Source organism: Leucoraja erinacea, chromosome 28, assembly GCF_028641065.1.
Source record: "Leucoraja erinacea ecotype New England chromosome 28, Leri_hhj_1, whole genome shotgun sequence".
Classification (NCBI taxonomy): Eukaryota; Metazoa; Chordata; class Chondrichthyes; order Rajiformes; family Rajidae; genus Leucoraja; species Leucoraja erinaceus.
In genome coordinates, this window is record NC_073404.1 from 5131350 (window position 1) to 5150141 (window position 18792).

At 40.3% G+C, this 18792-nt stretch overlaps 2 protein-coding genes across 4 annotated transcripts in view; one reads left to right on the plus strand and one right to left on the minus strand.

The window, feature by feature from the left end:
• LOC129710532 (lissencephaly-1 homolog) overlaps positions 1-11280 on the minus strand; it is a 116992-nt gene extending 105712 nt beyond the window's left edge. The window contains exon 1 of the mRNA XM_055657569.1: positions 11078-11280. The gene's annotated coding sequence lies outside the window, so the exon portion shown is untranslated. The remainder of the gene's footprint in view (positions 1-11077) is intronic.
• Positions 11281-11747: 467 nt separating this feature from the next.
• The window catches only part of mettl16 (methyltransferase 16, N6-methyladenosin), a 118692-nt gene continuing 111647 nt past the window's right edge, over positions 11748-18792 (plus strand). Inside the window, exon 1 of one of the 3 annotated variants that reach the window (XM_055657571.1) lies at positions 11748-11877. The gene's annotated coding sequence lies outside the window, so the exon portion shown is untranslated. Of the gene's footprint in view, positions 11878-17188; positions 18076-18792 lie in introns of those variants that run through there. The other 2 variants (XM_055657572.1, XM_055657570.1) reach the window with 2 other exon arrangements.

Sequence of the window (18792 nt, forward strand, 5' to 3'; positions counted from 1 at the left end):
TTCCCATCTTTTACATCATCAAAGTTACCTTTCTTTAAATTCAGGACCAATGTCTCTGAATTAACCGTGTCACTCTCCATCTTAATACAGAATTCTACCAACGACCGAGCACAAGTGCTCAGCTAAATGTTGCCGAGTCTACACTTGGTCTCAATGTACAGGAGGCCACATTATAAACACTGGTTGCAGTAGATGAGGTTAGAGATGGTGCACATGAACCTCTCTCTCACCTGGAAGGACCGTTGAGTCCCTGGATAGAGGTGGTATGGGGACAGATGGTGGGCGCAAAACATCTCCATGATAATTCTCACTATTGTCCCACAAAGTTGCATTTTTAGCCCCTTGCTGTGCTTTCTATACACTCATGGCAGCCAAACTCTGTGCTAATTCCATTTACAGATTTGCAGATGACATCACTGGAGTGGGCCAGAACTCAATGACGAGACAGAGTGCTGGAAGGAGATAGAGATCTTGGTAACATGGTGTCAAGACAACACTATCGCTCTCATCATCAACTAGACAAAGGAGCTAGTCATTGAGCTAAACACTGTGTTGGAGGAACTCAGTGGGTCAAGCAGCATCTGTGGATCGAATGGACGGATTATGTTTCAGGTGTTGACCCTTCAGACTAAAGATGGTTTTCAGCTAGTCATTGATTTCAGCAAATGAGATGGCGAATTCACCCAGTCAGAATCAAAGTCAGCGGAGATGTCGAGAGCTAATTGGTTTGGCAATTGCTCTGCCCATGACAATTAAGAAATTGCAGAGTTGTGGATGCAGCTTAGTCCATCTGAACATGTACTTGAACATGTGAACACTGGCAAGTTAACAACAAAACGCCAAAAAGCTTTTGACCAGTTCAGAGCCAAAGTAAGCTTTACTTAGTAAGTTACTTAGTGTTAACCAATATACTGAACTAAAAATAAATTAAAACTAGAAAACTAAATAACAGAATTGGCTGTGATCAACGTTTCATTACACACATGATAGTGCTATTATATCAATAGCAACTCAATGCTGCATCTAGACTACTTCTACATCTTACTATCATTCATGTCAAAATAACGATTTGTGGAAAATGGCGAAAAATTCAGAAATCACAAAAAAAGCACAAAAGAAGAACCTACTGAACACTACCAAGACAGCAGCACCAACAACTCGAGTCATGTACAGCATGGAAACAGGTCCTTTCCCATGCCCTCCAAGCTGCCCCATCTACAGTGTCCCACCTGCTTGCATTTGGCCCATATCCTTCTAAAAATGAGGAGGATGCTAGGAGACTGCAAGGTGACTTGGATAGGCTGGGTGAGTGGGCAAATGTTTGGCAGATGCAGTATAATGTGGATAAATGTGAGGTTATCCATTTTGGTGGCAAAAACGGGAAAGCAGACTATTATCTAAATGGTGGCCGATTGGGAAAGGGGGAGATGCAGCGAGACCTGGGTGTCATGGTACACCAGTCATTGAAGGTAGGCATGCAGGTGCAGCAGGCAGTAAAGAAAGCGAATGGTATGTTAGCTTTCATTGCAAAAGGATTTGAGTATAGGAGCAGGGAGGTTCTACTGCAGTTGTACAGGGTCTTGGTGAGACCACATTTGGAGTATTGCGTACAGTTTTGGTCTCCAAATCTGAGGAAGGACATTATTGCCATAGAGGGAGTGCAGAGAAGGTTCACCAGACTGATTCCTGGGATGTCAGGACTGTCTTATGAAGACTGGATAGACTTGGTTTATACCTCTAGAATTTAGGAGATTGAGAGGGGATCTTATAGAAACTTATAAAATTCTTAAGGGGTTGGACAGGCTAGATGCAGGAAGATTGTTCCCGATGTTAGGGAAGTCCAGGACAAGGGGTCACAGCTTAAGGATAAGGGGGAAATCCTTTAAAACCTAGATGAGAAGAACTTTTTTCACACAGAAAGTGGTGAATCTCTGGAACTCTCTGCCGCAGAGGGTAGTTGAGGCCACAGTTCATTGGCTATATTTAAGAGGGAGTTAGATGTGGCCCTTGTGGCTAAGGGGATCAGAGGGTATGGAGAGAAGGCAGGTACGGGATCCTGAGTTGGATGATCAGCCATGACCATTTGAATAGGCTCGAAGGGCCGAATGGCCTAATCTGCACCTAATTTCTATGTTCTAAACCTTTCCTTTGTGTACATGTCCAAGGTATTAGATTAGCTTTAGGACATAAAGTACTGGATTAACTCAGGTCTCCAGAGATCCAAAATGTAATCTATCCATGTTTTCCAGAGATATTGTAGACCTGCCGAGTTATTCCAGAACTCTGCGTCCTTTTGTATACTAACGAGCATCTGCAGTTCTTTGTTTTTACATATTATTTAACTTTGCTGCACATGCACTGGGAAAGAGGAATTTGCAAGAATACAAGGCCAAAATTCTCCATTAGTTTTTTAGCTATTCCATGTACTATTAAGAACAATAATAATACGATAGTCTAAACACAGATGTTTACTGGATAAATTAGTCTCATTGGACTGTAAATTAATGTATGATTTTAACCTATACATATTAGGTACATATACTTTCATACTGCAAACTTGAGAACCACACATGCTCACCTATTATATATCATGACTCAAATTAATGATTTTCTTATATGACAATCTTGGACACAAAATAAAATGCTGTGCATTTTAGGAATTGTCACAATTTACTCCATCTGTCACTGAAAAAGATTGCTTCTGTAAACTTTTTACATTTATTCTTATTCATTGTTCTCATCAAACAAGATGAAACAGCTGATTGCGGTGACTATTATCCAATTGCTTTAGATTGAAATTTGATCTTTTTGCTTTACAGCTACCCTTTTCAAGTGAAAACAGACTAGTATTTAAAACCATCATAAAACGAAAGCTCGCGTCAATTATGAAAAAAATGTAGTTGCTCTCTTTTGTCTCAACTCAATGACAAATATTCTTACTGGATTATAGAATAGCACGTGGTTCAGGATGCAGAGTCATCCCTTTCAGTGAATTATGAAATGGCAGAATTACCTCACCACTTACTCCCTTCTGACCTTTAATCTAATTTGCTCACCTCTATCACCAGTGACAATACTTCTATTTACTGTTAATCAGCACTATTACATAGCACATTGTACAGCACAAGACGGGCTCATTAGCCTACATTCTCTGTGTCGAACATGATGACAAGACCATCACTTAACTACCAGCACATAACCCACATCCCTCAATTCCCTGAATATCGATATGCCTATTCAAGTTTTGAATGCCACTAACTTCTCTGCCTCAACCACCACCCCAGCAGCACATTCCAGGCACTCAGCACCCTCTAAAAACTCTGCCCCCACAGCTTATAAGCATGTCGCTAGTATTTAAGTTTTTCAACCCTGGGTAAAGGATTCTGTCTATCCGATCTATGCCCCTCATAATTTTATATACCACAAACTCCAGCATTCCAGAAAAAACAATCCAGGTCTGAGCAACTTCTCCCTGAAGCTAATATGTTCAAATCCAGCATTGTGTCCACCTTCGATTTAAACCAGCATCTGCAGTTCTTTCCTACACCTTCAAATCCAGGCGTCATTATTATTAACAACCTCTGCACCCAGAACTGCACACAATACTCCAAAGGTGGGGGAGCATACCACAACGCAGGATTACCTGGTCAAACATCATGCAGGCAGACTTCCAGCATGTCCAGTTCCTTGTCTACGATGCCCTACCAAGCCCAGCAAACCTCCATGTCTGGGGCAAGAGAGAGACACCTTCCTGCCCACTTTGCTCTGGAAGAGGATCATTAGAACATCTCCTCAGCAGCTGCCCAAAGTCTCTTGGGGAAGGTTGCTATCGGTGGCACCATGACCAGGTGCTCAAGGTGGTTGCTGAGTGCATAGCCACTGCCATCGGTAACAGCAAACACCACCATGCCCCAAAGAAATCAATCACTTTTGTCAAAGCTGGAGAGAAGCCCCCGCCCACAACCAAAAACAAGGATGGGCCTCCTCTACACATCCACTGGCTGGCAGCTGCACGTCGATCTGGGCAAACAGCTGAAATTTCCACAGCAAATCACAGCAACATCACTCCGGCCAGACATGATCATCACCTCCGAAGTGACAAAATAGTTGATCATTCTGGAGCTGACAGAGCCCTGGGAAGAGCGTATTGAAGAAGCTAATGAGAGTAAACTCGCAAAGTACCAGGAACTGCTGGAGATGTGCCAGGACAGAGGCTGGAAGACATACTATGAGCCCATAGAGGTGGGCTGTAGAGGCTTTGCAGGATGCCGATTGTGCAAAGTCCTCAATCAGTTGGGCATTACGGGGCTGGCAAAGAAGAGGGCCATTCAATCCGCAAGCGAAGCTGCAGAGAAAGAGGGCTGATCGTGGGCGATTGCTGCTGGGACACAAGTCATTGGGCCCTGGGCTGCTTGATCAACCCCGGCTGGATCGCCTGGGCGAGGGTGTCTGATGCTGTGAGACCCAAAACACCAGACGACCCCAGGTCACATCACTGAGGATGCGTCCCAGCGCATCGAGAAGATCTTTTACACAAATGCAGTCTATGTCCTATAATGCATCATGACTTTGACTGTAACAGTCATTGTCCCAACCTACAACATACAGTCTCTAACCTTACTACATTATTTTCATTTTCCAAACACTTTCCTTTCTTGTACTTTCTCAGTTATGTGTTCATGAAATATTTATCAATAATAAATTTTACATCCCATCTGACTATCCAAAATTTTCAAATACTCTAACTTATTTCTATTCAATTGTTCACTCTAACCCCACATTAACTGTATATTTCCTGAAACTGTTGTAACTAAGCTTTGACCCTCCTCATTTTGAAGCCATTCTGTGACCAGTTTGAAACAGTAGTACAAAGGAGCCACAGATGAAACTACCAATGAGCAAATCCCCAGCACAATGATGGATATATCTATAAAAATGAATCATAATTAGATACCAGACTTGGTTCTCCCTCACTTCAATCAAAGTTGCATCCATCCGAAAAGACTGGAGAAAAAAAATTAGGCTGAACATTTCAGGAAAAACTCTTAATTTGAGGAAACAATCACCAGACAAGATTCCATCATTGTGATGGAGGCCACCCAATACACAGGACAATATTTACCAATGAAATGTAATTTTAGGTCACAGTGCTTGTGGAACCTTTTGGAATGCATGTTTGATATTATGTTTCTTTGCATTAGATGCAATGTATTCCACTTGCATTATGTAAACCATCATAAATGCAACATTCGTACCTTGGAAAGGTTAGATTTTTTTTAAATCACAAATTACAAGAGGACAGACTTCTTCAGAACGACATGAATCATCCAGTGACTGAATTTTGAATTTAGCAAAAAGAGGATTTATGGAGTTCTTGCAAATAAACAACTGATTTAAAAGGTCATAATAAGCAGCTGAACAGAAAATTTGTCTGACTCGGATATGGCACCAAAACACACAGGTGTGTGCTGGTACATTACAAAAAAATGCTGTTGAAAATAGCAAATGTAAAACACAAAATTACTTGTAATTGCACTGTGAAACAAAATGTGGGATGGACTAGTATTTGGTCACATCCTCTTTATTCCAGAGGTTTGCACATCTATTTACAGATTACAGATCAAACTCACATCTCCCCCAAGAGAAGGTAGACAAAAATGCTGGAGAAACTCAGCGGGTGAGGTAGCATCTATGGAGCGAAGGAATAGGTGACATTTCGGGTCGAGACCCTTCTTCAGTGACCAAGAAAATTACAAAACGGTTTAATGTCCATCAATAAATGAAGTTCGGGAATCTTACTGAAAATGCCTTAACTGATGGGAGTTGTTTACCTTTCTTTTACTTTTTAAAGAGGTCTGGTGCTTGTTTTACATTAACTTTATGTCACCCAACTATGTTTCAGAACAGATCAAAACAAAACATATCAAATGAAAACAAAGGATCATTATGTCCTGTTTTCAGTTCAAAGATTTGATGAGGTTGTCATTCATATTACAATACATCAATTATAGGTGAAACCTTAGGAATGCAAGTTTACAATAATATTAACAATTCCGGATTAAGCTGCAATGAACCCATATTAACTATTAGCATAATTCCAAATTGGCTTAATTGCAGCTTACAGACGAACAAACAGTCACAATGTCAAAGATGTTTTGAATTTCAATTGCAAATGGAATGTTAGGAAACATTTTGACTTCAAATAACAAAACCCACCTACGTAAATCTGAATTGAGAAACCAGCAATAAAGGGATGCTAATGAGCCGAAGGCAAAGTATTTCATATACACAATTAAAAACTGCGAGCATTAGGAGCATGGAGGATCTACATCCATTCCTACACAATTCACCAAAAACCACTGCACCAGGGACTGCTTGATTACAATCATGAACTGGAGCTTTTGCCAAGCTTTTAATCCTAGAATCAAGGAACCAAAAATCTTCTCCCATAATGTGCCATTTCAGGGAAATTAAGCCACAGGCTGTGAACCACCTTGGATCCAAAGTTAATGATTATATGTCTGTCACAACATCCAATATTGAAAGAGTTTTTATGCATTTTATAAGAAAGGGAAAACACTCTTTAAAGACAATTTTGCCCCCATGTTCTAACTAGCAAAAGCACGGAAGGATTGAAAACAAAATATTTCTAACATGAAATTGAAGACATGCTAAAAATGGGGGATGAAAACAAAGATGGAAATAAAGTTTGTTTTGACGATTGAAGGGCTGGATGAAATTACAAGAATATGCACAAATGCGTGAAAAAACAATACGCTTTATAAACGGTCTTGTGAATAGACCCTACAATACTTCAATGCTTTCAGTTTGTTAAATCAGTCAAGTTCCCTGCTGCCACCGTTTAAATATACTGCTGCTGCATAAACTAATTATCAGACAGATGTGAATTTCCAGCCCTCATCTATCCCTGTGCGAAGTAAGCTTCATGTTTAGTAAATATCCCCATTTCTCCAAAGGCAATTTTACTGTTCACTGCCATTAATATTCAGTATATTAACAAATTGTCCATTCTGAATAAATTATTCTGTACTAAATCATGAAATCAATGACCCATTCACAGTCATATGTATAGTTAGAAAAGCAGAGGCACACGAACAGGGTCTTCGGCCCTGCAAGCATACTGTGCCATTCAATTTATGCATGCCTGGTCAGCATCTTAAATCCATCTACCATCTATCTTCCAATCCATTGAAACCATGATGAATAAAAAAACAATGTTTCAGCTGAACAAAGACTAATTCTGCTTGAAAAAATAAAGGCATGGCTGATCTCAATACTCCTCTGTGGAAATATCTATTTTTAAAAATAAATATTTCTAATGGTGTACGTGGGTTACAGATGCATTACAGACATACTAGGGCTAACGTATGCCCTCCAGAAAAACGTATATCCCTCGCTTTTTGTAGTACACTAAAATTGAGTATTAAAGTTCTCTGTGCAAATAGTTTGAGCAAATAAGATACAAATTTGGCTGGTTTCAATTAATAAAAAGAGTACAAACATAAATTTCAAACCCAACAAGTAGAAATACAGCAAGTCTATTGTTATGTTGTGGTAAATGTTCCTAATCTGCTGAGTGGTTCCAGTCTTTTGTTCTGATTTCAGATTTGAGCATCTGCAGATTTCTGACTTTCTTCCACAACAGCTGACTGTAACTTCAAAGTATGAATGTTAAGCAATTAACTAAATTTTGATCAGAAATATCACCAAATTAAATTTACTTTATTTCAGCTGAAAAACCAATGGTCATTGACCTAACGGCATTTTCCGAGATGCTAACAGTACTATAATCAGAATTTTATTAGCTAACTTAAGTAGAACTGCATCCTAACCACCTGAAGATTACTTAGTGTAATAAAAACTCCATATGTGACCTAACTGTATGTGCTCCAGTACACCCAGCAGGTGGACTGGACTTTTTTTGTAAATGGCACCAAAATATGGCAACGGGTGCAAGAAATTCACTGGGCTGTGTATACTTGACATCAAGGACCATCGAACAAATTAATATTTTACTTTTTCGTAGCTCAGTGTATTATTCATATCATATTTTAGTTTAGAGATACAGCATGAAAACAGGCCCTTCCGCCCATCGGGTCCGCGTCGACCAACAATCAACTATATAGTAGTTCAATGTTATTCCAGTTTCATTTCCTACACACCAGGGGCAATTTAAAGAAGCCAATTAACCTACAAACCTGCATGTTTTTGGAATTGGGAGGAAACCGGAGTACGCAGGAAAAAAAACCGTGGAGACAGCCTGCAAAAAAAAAAAGACATTCTAAAATGAACTAAAGTACTAAAAAGTTTCTTCTGCAGAATGGTTGGATTCCGTTCTGATCAAAATTTGGTCAAATAAAGCAGCCAAAAATTGACAGTCATTTCCAGTTAGAACTGTGGAAACCAACCTTTATAGCCACACTTAAAGAAAAATATGAAGGATAATTTCTTAAAATAAGGAAACAAATGGAAAACCCCTCAAATCAAGCTTTTGGACTCGTCAATAAGCAGAGTTGGTACAATTAATAAACCACGTGAATTTTTTTTTGAGATTTGTTTTTACCCATTTATGTTTTGCAGCACAAAATGATTGAGAAGTTTCACCATGAACAAAATACCATGAGCTGCATCAGCATTCATACAAACTAGGATCAGATTACAATTTGACCTCGCATATACCAGAATGTTTGATGGATGCAACTGAAATAATCACAAAATTCTCCATCATATGGATAATTTCTTGCAACTTAAATATTATAGAAACATTATGCTTTCTTTAAGCCATTCATGAGGCATCCCCAATGGGGACCATCAATATGGAGTTGTGATTACCTTGCAATTATAATTGAGATGTAGTATTTAAAAAAATCATGCTCCATTCATAAAAATGATCTGCAATTGTTTATACAGAACAAATAATTGTTACGTAGGAATAAATGACAAATGCAATAAGTTCAAAGGTATGAAATTGAATTAAATGGAAAAAGCATAACAATGTTGATATTACTTATATGCACATAACATGCAAAAGGAGATCCTACTGAAAAACATTAGTGACAAAGTTATACTCCGTGCAACACTGAAAATATTGCTAATGAAGAATTTCAAAAATACACAAGTGAAATTCTTCAAACCATGTATAAACTGGGCAATTTGTAATTTTAAATACCAAAATAATCACTATCCATGGACCAAATACAGATAACAAGGCAAGGACTTTAAGAGCACAAATCCCTTCTGATCACCTGTTTTCCCCTGTACTGTGTTGGACTATAGTTCCCACGTGGAGAAGTTTGTACAGTAGTGCTAAATTCAGCTGCCGATGATTTAGCTAGATTAAACCATGATTTAATACATATTTATCACTATGGGATACATGGTTTACACTACATATTTTGTTTAGATTTTGATGAGATGGAAAAAGTAATGAATTTGAAATCTTACATGTCTGGGTACCATGATCATGTCAGAGAAACTTTTCAAAGGCAAACAAACATCTTTTGTGAACTACAAGATTGAAATGCGGTATCTGAATATAGAACTGGTTACAAAATTATATATTTTGCATTCTTATTTTATCTCACTTTTTTGAGGCTCCTTTCAAAGCAATGCATTTGGATACACTCAATTCCTAATACAATTAACATTAAGAAACAACTGTCATTACAAATGTAGAATTTGGAGTAGAAAAATATAAATTAAAATAAATTCTGATCAATAATAAATCTGCCAAATCAATGTCCAAATTAGAGCCTGGATATCCTACTTATCCACTGCTGAAATTGCTCAATAATTTATATCTTAAATTACATTCTCCATTTAACTATATTTTAAGGCCAGTCACGTGTTGGCTTCTCGACAGTCAAGTTAGCAAAATGCTAATAAAAAGTTAAATTGGTTATGGGACTAAGAATAGGAACAGTGAAATATATCTGTTTGAAAACTGATGCTAGTCTCTCACCACTATGATGCAAAACAAATGATCGCATTTACAAGCACCAAAATAACATGCACTTGCTCTGACCAGGTGTTATTTTGCTACAAAATAGCATATAATATCAAACATTAAATCTAAAAATTGATTTCCAATTTTGAACAAAATCAGAATTCAAAATCAAATCACTATCAGATTTTAAATAATATTAAATCGTGTATTTGAACACAAGAATGGGCATATTCGCCAAGAGCTCTGCAAAACTAGCAGGGCTGATAAATGAAAAAAATGGTTTAACAATGTCGTGATGTTAATCCTGCATCATCAGAAAGCAAGATGCATGTGGCTTATGGCACTGCATCGACCATGAAAATATGACAACCAAAGCATTGAAAAAACGGGTCATGAGATATTACATCAGGTTTCTCAGAACATAAAGTCCCAAAACAAAAAAAACTTAAATGTTCAGCATTTATACACCTGAATATATCGGTAATAATTGGATAACAGACGGGTTGGGCGTCTCACAAGTCAAGATCCACCCTGCGGTAAAAAAAAATCTTGTTCCTCCTCACTCCACCCAAACTCATCAGTACTGCTCATGACCTGCAACCTTGCCCATCCATTCTATTACGCACAGTTTTATTTCAATGAAGTAGAAATTCATGGATTTGATACGCCTCGTACAAGGGCGTCTGCCACACTAATAGAGTGAGGTGGGTGGGGAGAGAAAAAATACCAACCTGCATTTTTCGTACATAGAAAGGAATTGGGTCAAACTCTGAGCGGAAAAAATAATGAACATATTTTAAAAAATGGATGTCCGTTTCTTGAAAGGCCACGTCGGCGACTTTGTGATGGTTTCCAAGAGGCTGCGTGTGAAAAGTAGCCAAAGGTCGAAGAATAAAAAGGCATCAGTAACGACAGAGCCGGATCATTTGAAGGTTTTACCAACGGCCGGACGCCATTTTATTACCAAACAGCAAGGCGGCAGCAGCCACATAATCTGAGAGGAAGCCCTCCCCGCCTCCCACCCACCCATCGCCGGTTTTTTCTCTCCCCACCCGGCGCTGCGTTTGTTTAAACCGGCCTCCCGGCCATTACAAACCCGCATCAACTCACCCTGAAGAGAATCGGCTTCGAGGCGGAGGGCTTACAGCGACCATTCAGACGAGAATCCAGAGGTTTTTCACGGCTGTCAAACACAGTTGCAGCCTCCCCCCCCCACCTTCGCTCAAACTGTTTTTCTCTCTCCCTCCCTCTACGCTGGCGTGCGGAGTTTACGCAGAGCGGGCTGCGCACATTAATCGGACCGTTTTTTTCATCTCTCCGGGTTGCGTCCTCCTCCCTCCCGCCCCCTCTGCCAAGTGACAGCAGCGCCGCTCCACGCATGCGCACCGCTACCCCTCCTCGAACCGGCGCCCAGAATCAGCCGACACTTCTCCGCGCATGCGCACTACCACCCTTCCCAGAATCAGCCGACACCCTCCCCACCCCGCGTTCTCCTCTCTGCGCATGCGCACGCACACAACAACCCCTCCTCGAAAGGGCGCCTAGTGTCAGCCGACACCTCGCCACCCCCTTCCACTCTGCGCCTGCGCACTACCACCCCTCCTCGAACGGACGCCCAGAATCGGTCGACAACCCGCCCTCTCCGCGCCTGCGCACTACCGTCTCTCCTCAAACGAGCGCCCAGACGCCGACGACTCCCCCCTCCGTCGTCTCTCGCTGCCCGGCACCTGCGCAGAGACGAGAAGCCGAGGACATGCCAATGCGCGCTGGCCCCGCGGCAGTTGGAGCGCATGCGCCTTCGGCTGACGACCGCGTGAACCCGCCTTAGGCGGCGGGGTCGCGCACGCCTGCGCAGTAGCGCCATGAGGACGTTGAACTTTAGAAATCACATTTTAGAGCCAATTTGAGAGGTGTGAGCACGGTTACTATTAGAATCGTATTTATTACCTTTATATCTGAATATGTCTTCGTGAAATACTAATTGTCTAATTAAGATTATTATTGAGGGTTTAAATGTTATTTAACACCTTCTCTGGAGTGATGTGAATCAGGACGGGTCCTCATTCTCTACCATGTTGAGACCAGTTCTCAGAATCCTCATCAGACTTATCCCTTGACCATGACCGCACAGATGGACACCAGACCATCATCACCCAGACTGATCGATCTCATCAACTCTGGCTATCTCTCCTCCACAGCCCAGTAGTGCCCACATCTATCTCTCGGAATCTGAGGGGTAACTTTTTCACACAAAGGGTAGTGGGTGTGTGGAACAAGCTGCCAGATGAGGTAGTTGAGGCTGGGACCATCCCAAAGTTTAAGTAACAGGCAGGCACATGGATAGGATTTGGAGGGATATGGACCAAACGCAGGCAGGTGGGACGAGTATAGCTGGGACATGTTGGCCGGTGTGCGCAAGTTGGGCCGAAGGGCCTGTTTCCATACTATTACTATCACTCTATTTCTGTGTTATTGAATGATTACTTCTCATCGGCATACATCAGGTAGAAAGATGTGGAATGTGTAGGAAGGAACTGCAGATTCTGGTTTACACAGATAGACACTTAATGCTGGGACAGGCAGCATCTCTGGAGAGAAGGAATGGGTGATGTTTTGGGCCGAGACCCTTCTTCAGACTCTGGATAGTTAAAGGAGGGATACTCTGATTTTGTCAGGATCAGGGAGGGGGGAATATTTGGAAATATTGATGCTTATTAGGGTAGATAAATCTCCAGGGTTTGATGGGATCTATCCCAGGATGCTATTGAAATCAAGGTAAGAGATTGATGGGGGTCTGACAAAAACGCTTCTGCATCTTTGTTAGCCATATTTGATACTTGATATTGGATACGACATGCACAAATAGAAGATGAGGTCTTGTTCGGTGAGCTTGCTGAGTCCTCGTTGTAACATCTTAGCTGCATCATTGTCATTTTTGTCTTGCCCTATTGGAGATATTTCTGATTTTGCTCTGATGAAAGGCCTTCGAGCAGAAATGTTCATTCATGTTTCATCTTGCACAGATACTCCTTCAACTCTCTACCACTTTATTCATCCCCATTCCGATAAATAATACTGTACTTTTTCTTAATTTATTTCTGTGCCTCCATACCACCTTCACTGCAACTACTGAGCAGTCTTGAACTACTATCTACCTCATTGGTGATCCTCGGACTATCTTTGATCGCACATTACTGGATTTATCTTGCACTAAACGTTATTCCCTTATCATGTATCTGTGCACTGTGTATGGCTTGATTTTAATCATGTATTGTCTTTCCACTGACTAGTTAGCACGCAAGAAAAGCTTTTCACTGTACCTCGGACAGTGACAATACACATGATAATAAACTAAAATTAAAATTGAATTATGCAATAAGACACTGGGATCTCTTTCTCAAAACTCTGCAACTTCTCAAAATAATACTTTTTTTCTTTCCTGTCAAGTTGATTATTTTCCTAATTTCCCAAATTATACTTCATATACCAGATCTCTCCCTACTTACATAACTTACATATGACAGTCCCGTTTGCGTCTTAATTTACAATTAGCCAGTCAATCTTGTATCCATGCCAATTTGTGGTATGGTGAGATTCTGCATTTCTATGTGATGAGATTTGATTTCCCACAACAATCTTTTAAGTGTTACCTCCTAGAATTCCTTCGGTATAGTTTATTGGCATTATGGCAATCTTTTCTCCAATGTAGCTTAGGTTGCTCAAATTATATTGAGAATCAAAAACTGGAGATGCTGGAGAAACTGAAATAAAAGCAGAAATTGTTAGAAGCACTTAGCATGTCAGGCAGCATGCAATCAAGTAGAAATAGGAGCTCACTTGAAGGTGGATGACACCTCATCACTGAAAATTAAAAAAAAAAAAAAAAGTAACACAGGCAAGGGTTTTCCAATAATAGCACAACTGTATAAAGTTAATTTGATCAACACCAGTCGTGTTTTGCTGAGTAAATTATGAATCCATAATCATCAATTGTTCTTAGAAATATGGTTTAGAGTATTATTTCAGATTGAAACAATGCAATATAAGGGTAAAAGAAGCATGTGAACCAGTTCAGAGGAAATGATGAGTGGTTTCAGCAAAATATATGAGAGCAAGCTTGCAGATGATACAAAAGTGGGTGGTTGTGCAGATAGTGAAGATGGTTGTGAAAAAACACAGCAAGATCTTGATCAATTGGCCAAGTGGGCTGAGGAATTGTTAATGGAATTTAATGCAGAAAAATGTGAGGTGTTGCATTTTGGGAAGTCTAACATGGGCAAGACCCACACAGTGAATGGCAGGGCACTGGGGAGTGTTGTAGAGCAAAGGGGTCTAGGAGTGCAGGTGCATAGCTCACTGAAGGTACAGTCGCAGGTAGATCTGGTGGTCAAAAAGGCTTTTGGCACATTGGCCTTCATCAGCCAGAGTATTGAGTTTAGAAGTTGGGAGGTCATGTTGCAGTTGTATAAGATGTTGGTGAAGCTACATTTAGAGTATTGTGTTCACTTCTGGGCACTGTGCTATAGGAAATATGTTGTCAAGCTGGAAAGGGTACAGAGAAGATTTACGAAGATGAGAGGGTCTGAGCTATAGGCAGACGTTGTGTAGGCTGCGACTGTTCCTTGGAGCACAGGAGGGTAAGGGGTGATCTTATAGAGGTGTATAAGATCATGAGAGGAATATATCAGGTAGATGCACAGAGTCTCTTGCCCAGAGTAGGTGAATGGAGAACTAGAGGACATAGGTTTAAGGTGAAGGGGTAACTTTGGAGGGGTGGTGGGATGTATGGAACAAGCTGCCAGAGGAGGTAGTTGAGGCAGGGACTATCCCAACATTTAAGAAACAGTTAGATAGGTACATGGATAGGATAGGTTTGGAGGGATATGGACCAAATGCTGGCAGGTGGGACTAGTGCAGCTGGGACATGTTGGCCAGTGTGGTCTGTTTCCACACTGTATCACCCCATGACTGTATGACTAACTTTGGTCATGGAACTTGGGGAATGCTGACTAACCCAGTGATTTTTTTGAAAAGTTTCCATTGACAAAAAATCTATATTTTACCTTTTATGTATATTTCTTTCTTTTCCTGAGCACTAGAATATATTAATGGGACAATACTGTCAGTCTGATAGGATTTCTTTTGTTTTAACTGGTCAACTAATTTGCAAAATAATAGGTATGATTCTGTCCTTAATTGATGTAAACTGATTTTGTAAACCACATTTTTGAATATTTGGCAAATGTTATAGGTCTAGAAATAGGGAATGGTTGGCTCAGGTGTGGTTTCTGAAGTCTGTTTTAATACATTTGTACTGCCTCTTATCCAACGGTTCAGAATAAAGGAGAATGCTTAGTCATTATCAAAGGCAATAAGGTTTCTTGAGCCAACTCGCATGTATGGGTGTGTATTTGTTCACTGACAGATGTCTGTGTGCATGTCCGCATATGGTTCAGAGTTTCAAATTGTCTTGGCCTCTACAGCCACTGGACTAATCCCATTGGATTTGTCAAGCACAAGAGGTTCATCCTGTTAAAAGGCATCTTACGCTCCCAAATATGAAATGCGGGACCTAGAAAGTCAGGCCTCTCATGGATAACAGCAGCAGCAGCAGAAGACCTCTGTTCTCAATGGTCTGGGAACTCAAATATTTTGACTTTGGCATTACTGTCTTGAGTTAAGTTTGTTAGGCATGAGAAAGCCAGTTGGAAGAAAACACATTCTGGGAGAATTACTGGAAAGGAAGTGCTATCTTCATGTAGACTCATGGAACGGCAGATACTGGCTTACAGAAAAAGACACAAAGCGCTGGAGTAACACAACGGGTCAGACAGCATCTCTGGAAAATATGGATGTAAAGTTTCAGGTCGGGACCTTTCTTCAATTAGATTGATCGTAGTGGGGGGTGGGAGACGTGAAACGTAGCATATCCATGTTCTCCAGAAATGTTGCCAGACCCGCTGAGTTACTCCAGCACTTTGTGTCTTGCTATCTTTACGTGTTGGGGTTCATGATTAAGAGTGAGACAAGGGAGGATATCTATTCAAACTTTAAAAGAACCCTGGTCTTTTTAACAAAATTTTTTAAAAAACTGATCCTTTTGAGCAACTTCAATGCCAGGGTCTGGAAGAAAACAAACCTCTGGAATGACATGGTTTATTGGCAAGGATTAGAGAAAGCTAAAATAGACACAAAAGCTCAGTAACACAGCAGGTTAGACAGCATGTCTTAAGAAAAGGAATAGGTGATGTTTTTGGTTGAGACCCTTCTGAAGAACCCTCCAGAGATGCTGTCTGACCCGCTGAGTTACTCCAGATTTTTGTGTCTATCTTTGATGTAAACCAGCATCTGCAGTTCCTTCCTACACATTAGGGAATGTTAATTCCAGTTGAATCTCCCTCTGGATGAAATGCTTGGAATGCAACCTTGTCATAACCAACACTATATTGGGCAAATAGTAGAACTTTGGCGCAGCGGTACAGTTGCTACATTGCAGCGCCAGAGACCCGGGTTCGATCCTGTCTATGGTGCTGTCTGTATGGAATTTGAACATTCTCCCTGTGACCGTGTAGGTTTTCTCTGGGTGTTTCCTGATCCTACCAATCTCCAAAGACGTACAGGTTTGTAGGTTAATTGGATTCTGTGAATTTTAAATTTCCCGTGTGTTTAAAATCGTGCTTGTATATTGGGGTGGTCGCGGACTCGATGGGCCGAAGGGATTGTTTCCAGACTGTATCTCTAAACTTGTGACAACAGTCTGGTCTAGGGATGTATTAGATTATGCCATTGTCTATACAAGAGACCACAAGAATATCGACATGCTCTGCAATGTGACAGGTACAGATAACTGTGGCACTGATCTTTGCTCACTTTGTTGTGCCCAAAAATAGTGGTGGCATCAGAAATAATGCTTCTCCTTTTTAAGTCACATTTCTCTGGAGTAGCTCTGGAAATGGCATTGTGGATGGAGGACATCTTAGGGGACTGCATGAAGGTGTTCTGCAGACATCTAATCTGTTTTTGGTTACTCCAATGTAGGAACCACATGATATATACCAATTGCAATAGAATAAATTGAAAGAACTGCAAATATTTTACTGTTTTACATGCAACGTCTGTTTGGTCTAGGCCAAACTATTTATTTCAGATTTCGAAAATCCGTTTTCTTTTTGCTTTGAATAAATAATTTATAGATTTTTATGGATTTTTTGTTAATAACATTTTCATCAACATGGTTTGGATGAAGTGTAAGTGACGGATTAAACACCGAATAGAAAAAAATGTCACACTTATCTCACATGTTACACAGACAAGGAAAGTAAGAGAAAGAAAATATCTGATGAATAGCCACATCTTTATTTGGTAAACTATTATTTATGCCTTATTCTAGACATGGCTACGTGTAGAATTATTTTTCGGCGCAGTCAGTTTCGTAACTGTCCTTCCTATACAGTTATAACAGGGTAAAGTGATTCCAGAACAAGCCATTCTCTGGGGGGGAAAGGGGAACAAAAACATAACTGCATCTCTATTCATAAGAAAAGCTTAAAATCAAGGAGAAACATCCGTGGGGATTTTTATGGTAGGACGATTTACAAAAGCAACTGCTGGGAGGAATTCAGCGGGGCGGATAGCATATGTGGCGGGAAAGAAACGACAGACCCGAGTCTGTCCATTTCCCTCCACATCTGTTGTCTGACCCTGACCCGCTGAGATCATCCAGCAGACACAAAATGTAACTCAGTGGGTCAGGCAGCATCTCTGGAGAGAAGGAATGGATGACCTTTCGGGTCGAGACCCTTCTTCATCCAACAGTTGTTTGTTACTCAATATTCCAGCATCTGCATTTTCGTGTCCCTGGCGTTTGCTTACGGTTAACTTGCGCACTGTGCCTGGACGAATACATCCGATATTGTTATGTAATATTCAATTCAAGCATGTAACCGATGCCGTTGCAAGATTCAGTTCTGACGCACGGAGGTGAAGGAGGTGTTTCCGGGTCGCACTGAAGGATGGTTTTGTGCGCAGCTGCCGAGGCCTGTAGTTTTTCAATGCTCTGAAACACGAGAGACTTGTAATTGTTTAGCAATTCTAAAGCTGTGGAGTGGGTAAGAAGAAGGATTGTAGTCGAATATTAGATTTACTGTGTTAATAAGGTCTTCAATGAATCAATATTGATTATACTCACATGAATCTGGAAAGGAATCGAATTGAATCCCTGAAATGATAATATGAGTTATGCCAAAACATGTGAACATTACAAGGATTCTAATTATTCCTGTTACACTGTAATTTTATTGTCATTCTGTAATTTTGATCTTAAATAAATACATTATATTCCCTTATATGCATTGTTTCAGATACATGGTGCTTTGTAATAAGCAAAGCATTGGGTTTATGGTGAACTTCTGATTGAGTCAAAAGATAATCTGCATTTTTCACCAATATAACAGTTGTTGAAAATAGCAAACATAAGGTGCTGAACGTTAAATGTGACTGCTGAGATCTTATAATTGAAAGTGACTTTCTGGGATATTAAATCTGCTTATCGTATTTATGTGAAGTTTATGATCTCACTTGAGCAACTAGAAACTTATTATTACATGATCTGGCATTTGTGTATCTACTGAAAGCCTGGCCCAAAGATACTAGAGGAGCAATCTTTGGCCTGGCCTATCACTGAGTAAGTGTATTTTTTTCTCCCTGTTTTAACTTCCTACCTCTGTAACTATATTTCCCTTCTCTTGCCTTTCCTTTCCTTAATTGTAGATTGAGAACCGACGTGCGGGTAACTGGATGCTAGTGAAAGAATGGAGTTGAAAAGT